Source organism: Cavia porcellus, unplaced genomic scaffold (genome assembly GCF_034190915.1).
Source record: "Cavia porcellus strain 051 isolate PalLab524CR breed Dunkin Hartley unplaced genomic scaffold, mCavPor4.1 scaffold_45, whole genome shotgun sequence".
In the NCBI taxonomy this organism is placed as follows: Eukaryota; Metazoa; Chordata; class Mammalia; order Rodentia; family Caviidae; genus Cavia; species Cavia porcellus.
In genome coordinates, this window is record NW_026947528.1 from 4,776,937 (window position 1) to 4,782,936 (window position 6,000).

The following is a 6,000-nucleotide window of genomic DNA, read 5'->3' on the forward strand; positions in this document are numbered from 1 at the left end:
GGAAATACGGGGGAAGATGGAGATCAAGGCTGAGAAGAGTGCACACCCATTTCAAGGTACAAAAACCAGGGAAAAACATGGGAAAGCAAGAGAGCTGGTTAATCTGATGTAAAAATCTTTGATGATGAAAGGAAAATTATATTCTCATGATGATAGATTCAGGCTGTAGAAGTGAACTTCTCATGTTGGTTGTCCTATGTGTGGCCTTCTGCATTGGGCAGTGGATGAAGGACAGGAGATCTTCAAATTATCTGGTGGAACACAAAATACTGAAAAAAAATTCAGCCTAAATCCTATGTATTCCTTCCCTTTGAGAACATATATGGATAATGTACGAAGTTTCAAAAGAGAAAATGTCTTTTGGGTCATGGTTTCAACAATGAAATGGTCAGTTCACATAACATTTTGAATTTTGCTTTCAGACTTGCTCATGTACCTGGCCTGAATATATTAGAATGCAGAGTAAGCCTGTTCAATAGTTGTGCATTCCATAAGTGGTTTTAAAACCAGTGAAACCCTTTGGACTTAGTGTTTGTATTTAATTGGTTGATTGGTTTTTCAAATTGTTTGTTTTACTATTTTTAACTTTGTGAGTCAGGGAAGCCCTCACTCATAGTGATTTAGACCTCTCCAAAAGCTCTGAAGTTATTCATGTAACAGCTATTACATGTTATAAGTTTCTCCTATTAAAACTTGAAAGACAAACAGACTCTGCTACTTTTCATCTAAATTCAGTGTTTGGCTAAATTCAGTGTTGGACTTTTTACAAGTCCTTTGAAATGTGTCCTCCTCTAGTCACTGGTCGTGCTGGAATTTACTTTCTTGTGAAGACAGGATTTGAGCAAATTGACACAAGTACAGTTTGCCACTACTCTGGACACCTGGTTAAATATCAAGTTCCCTAAATGGTGTGTGTTTTACTTTGATCTCTGCTCACACTTTGCTCATCCAGTTAGAACCACAGGGCTCCAGGCCATAGCGTTCCAGGCCTAAACAAGAAAATTTCCATTCCGTTTTGGTAGTTCATTCGTCTCTCATAATTACTTTTTCCACAAATGTGTGCTTCAGGAGAGGCCCTGTCCAAATGTGGAGAGGCCCATTTTCATTCACTCACTTTCTGACTTTCTAAGATTTTCAGTTACTAGAGGTTTGCCCAGACTTGCCATTGTCAAGGGATAGTACAGTTCACTTGAAGTTGTGCAGTGTTACTTCATGTGTCTCCGTTGAAATTCCACCAATGGGAAACTCTTGCTGTAGTCATCTCCAAGTGTTTCTGCATAAGAAACTATAAGTAACAAAGGATGTGGTTTCAAGCCCAATGAGGAAAGGAGGGATTATCTTTATTTCAGTGCAGGTTGACCTTTCAAAGAAACAGTAATTCCTATGAAATAGGAGGTAAAATCTTTTGTAAAGAGACGTGGACATGACGCGCTCAAGTTTATGTCACAATTTTTAAAACGCCAAGGGCATTTGAGAAATTCTTGGCTGCTGAATTGTCCCTTTTTTCAAATTTCTCTTAGGTAAGACACTCCAGCTTCGTCAAACCATGGTACTGTTCCTTCCATGTAACAAACCAAAGCAAAAAAGAAAATAAATTAAAACAAAACCCATCAAATTACATTTGAGAGCACACAATTGCTCAGCAGGCCCACTATTCAAGAAGCTAGAGGTACAGAAGCCTCAGCCTTCAGCCCATGGCCTGAAGTTTTGTCTCTATCATGGCCCCTCAATTCCCTGGCATGTCCACATTAACTCATGAATCTTTACTCATTTCCTCTTCAAATGCACAGGATCCAATATATTTGAACCCTGTTCACCTGGGCTGTAATCATCCAAGGACACACCAGAGGAAGGGCAGCCACCCCCATGCCTGGAGCCTTGGAGCTTATCAGAATAGAAATGGACACCTGAACAAGGGAAGCCAAAACAAAGAGAGGCATATTCCTAAAGTCTGAAGCACAGAAGCTACCTATAGACCAGTAGTGGGATTTCACAAATTATGTAAGAATCTCGGTGCACATGCTTGGCATGGTCGCTCATGCCTATAATCCCAGCAATCTGGGGGCTGAGGTGGATGTATCCTTGGGAGTTCCAGTCCATCTTGGGCTACGAATTTATCTCAAGGCCTCTTTCAACAACTACATAAGATGCTGTTTCCAAAAAGAGGACAACACAAAACTAGAAACACTTGGTCCATGTCCCTGGGTTCACTACATGAGTTGTGGAGTCTAAATATTCCATGCTATGAGAAAATAACTGGGATTTTTAGTGAAAGGGGCATTTGCATCCCTTTTCTAAGGGTTTCCCTTTCACCATGTTACATTTGAATTCTGGGAAAACCTGCTGGTGATAAGCTATCTAGCATTATGTTGGTTTAGGTATTGAGCTAGTACCTCATGATTAGTGTTCAGGGTTATGCTGGAATGGCTGCAGACCTCGTTTGAAATAGCGATTGCAGACAAGTGAACCCCGAGGAAGCTGCATAGTTGCAGCAGGCACTCCAAATATTCATGCACTGCAAGGATTCACTTTCATTTTGGGACTCATCTTCTGGTTTCTGTCTTTTAGTGTTAACTGATACTACCATGGTGGCAGTAATCCAGCAGAGACTGCATGTATGGTTTGCAGGTTTGCTTCCCAAGCCACCAGAAACTTGGCAGAACCCAAATCATTGTGGCATTTTCTTTCCTCACCTGAAACATTTGGCTTTCTAAGATTGAAAATTGAATAGACTGGGCTAGTCAAGTTTGGACCCCATGTACCACCAACAGAGCTAAAGACAGAGCCAATTACTTCCCTCCACTTGTCAAAATATGTCAAATTTGCTTGATCACCACAACCTCAAAGAAAATTCTGAGGCAACTTAGAGAGGTTAATCAAATACTGCATGATTGGAATGGCTGTGGTTGTATGAGGTGGAAAGCTGCAGAGTTGGGCTGAAACTGTTCACAGAAACCCACAGGCTTGTGGTTGCCAGGCAACCACACTGGGATGAGACTGGCTGAACATCACTGTGAGGTGGATTTTAGGCTCTAGGTTTGAAAATTTAAAAGACTGGGGTAGTCAAGTTTGGAACCCATGGACCACAGTCAGACCAAAAGGTCGTTCAATTACTTCCCTCCACTTCTCAAAATATGTCAAATTTTCTCGATCACTACAACTGTAAAAAAATTCTGAGGCAACATAGAGAGGCTAATCAAATAATGCATGATTGGAATGGCTGTGGTTGTATGAGGTGGAAAGCTGCAGAGTTGGGCTGAAACAGTTCACAGAAATCCACAAGCTTGTGGTTGCCAGGCAACCACACTGGGCTGCGATTGGCTGAGCACAATTGTGAGCTGGACTTTAGGCTCTAGAATACAAGTGTGCAGTAGGAGACCTGAGTCACAATGCTGGGCGTTGCCATGGAGACCTCAGTGGCACAGAGGACATTGTAGGGCAAGATTTAAATAGGATGACTATTCTTGGCCTGGTGTGCCACAATATTCTCTCTGAAGGCTTCACTGCTCAGAATTTGTGGATGGAAATGCTTGCCAATCTACACATGGATGTACTTTCAATGGGATATGAAATATGCCAGGGCCTGGCAGATGATCTCTGCCATGTCCTATCCTTGAGCATACGCTTTTCCCTTGTCATGTCTCTCATTTGGCTGAGTCCTGTTCCCTAAGCTATTCAGTCAAGACTTGCTGGCATCATTCAGCTGCAGTATAAGAGCTTTCTGTGAAATTTCTCAGCAGAAATCCTCTGCAAGCACATAGCTTTGGATATGAGAGACAGTGGTGGAAGTTGAATATCAAGGGCAGATATTTGAAAACAATGAAACAAGCCCCGAATAAGATCTTTACATGATTCCCAGATGAATATGTTTGGAAATACGGGGGAAGATGGAGATCAAGGCTGAGAAGAGTGCACACCCATTTCAAGGTACAAAAACCAGGGAAAAACATGGGAAAGCAAGAGAGCTGGTTAATCTGATGTAAAAATCTTTGATGATGAAAGGAAAATTATATTCTCATGATGATATATTCAGGCTGTAGAAGTGAACTTCTCATGTTGGTTGTCCTATGTGTGGCCTTCTGCATTGGGCGGTGGATGCAGGACAGGAGATCTTCAAATAAATCTGGTGGAACACAAAATACTGAAAAAAAATTCAGCCTAAATCCTGTGTATTCCTTCCCTTTGAGAACATATATGGATAATGTCCGAAGTTTCAAAAGAGAAAATGTCTTTTGGGTCATGGTTTCAACAATGAAATGGTCACTTCACATAACATTTTGAATTTAGCTTTCACACTTGCTCATGTACCGGGCCTGAGTAAAGCAGAATGCAGAGTAAGCCTCTTCAATAGTTGTGCATTCCATAAGTGGTTTTAAAACCAGTGAAACCCTTTGGACTTAGTGTTTGTATTTAATTGGTTGATTGGTTTTTCAAGTTGTTTGTTTTACTATTTTTAACTTTGTGAGTCAGGGAAGCCCTCACTCATAGTGATTTAGACCTCTCCAAAAGCTCTGAAGTTATTCATGTAACAGCTATTACATGTTATAAGTTTCTCCTATTAAAACTTGAAAGACAAACAGACTCTGCTACTTTTCATCTAAATTCAGTGTTGGGCTAAATTCAGTGTTGGACTTTTTACAAGTCCTTTGAAATGTGTCCTCCTCTAGTCACAGGTCATGCTGCAATTTACTTTCTTGTGAAGAAAGGATTTGAACAAATTGACACAAGTACAGTTTGCCACTACTCTGGACACCTGGTTAAATATCGAGTTCCCTAAATGGTGTGTGTTTTACTTTGATCTCTGCTCACAGTTTGCTCATCCAGTTAGAACCACAGGGCTCCAGGCCATAGCGTTCCAGTCCTAAACAAGAAAATTTCCATTCAGTTTTGGGAGTTCATTCGTCTCTCATAATTACTTTTTCCACAAATGTGTGCTTCAGGAGAGGCCCTGTCCAAATGTGGAGAGGCCCATTTTCATTCACTCACTTTCAGGCTTTCTAAGATTTTCAGTTACTAGAGGTTTGCCCAGACTTGCCATTGTCAAGGGACAGTGCACTTCACTTGAAGTTGTGCAGTATTACTTCATGTGTCTCCGTGGAAATTCCACCAATGGGAAACTCTTGCTGTAGTCATCTCCAAGTGTTTCTGCATAAGAAAATATAAGTAACAAAGGATGTGGTTTCAAGCCCAATGAGGAAAGGAGGGATTATCTTTATTTCAGTGCAGGTTGACCTTTCAAAGAAACAGTAATTCCTATGAAATAGGATGTAAAATCTTTTGTAAAGAGACATGGACATGACCCGCTCAAGTTTATGTCACTGTTTTTAAAACGCCAAGGGCATTTGAGAAATTCTTGGCTGCTGAATTGTCCCTTTTTTCAAATTTCTTTAGGTAAGTCACTCCAGCTTCGTGAAACCATGGTACTGTTCCTTCCATGTAAAAAACTAGAGCAAAAAAGAAAATAAACTAAAACAAAACCCATCAAATTACATTTGAGAGCACAAAATTGCTCAGCAGGCCCCCTATTCAAGAAGCTAGAGGTACAGAAGCCTCAGCCTTCAGCCCATGGCCTGAAGTTTTGTCTCTATCATGGCCCCTCAATTCCCTGGCATGTCCACATTAACTCATGAATCTTTACTCATTTCCTCTTCAAATGCACAGGATCCAATATATTTGAACCCTGTTCACCTGGGCTGTAATCATCCAAGGACACACCAGAGGAAGGGCAGCCACCCCCTTGCCTGGGGCCTTGGAGCTTATCACAATAGAAATGGACACCTGAACAAGGGGAGCCAAAACAAAGAGAGGCATATTCCTAAAGTCTGAAGCACAGAAGCTACCTATAGACCAGTAGTGGGATTTCACAAATTATGTAAGAATCTCTGTGCACATGCTTGGCATGGTCGCTCATGCCTATAATCCCAGCAATCTGGGGGCTGAGGTGGATGTATCCTTGGGAGTTCCAGTCCATCTTGGGCTACGAATTTATCTCAAGGCCTC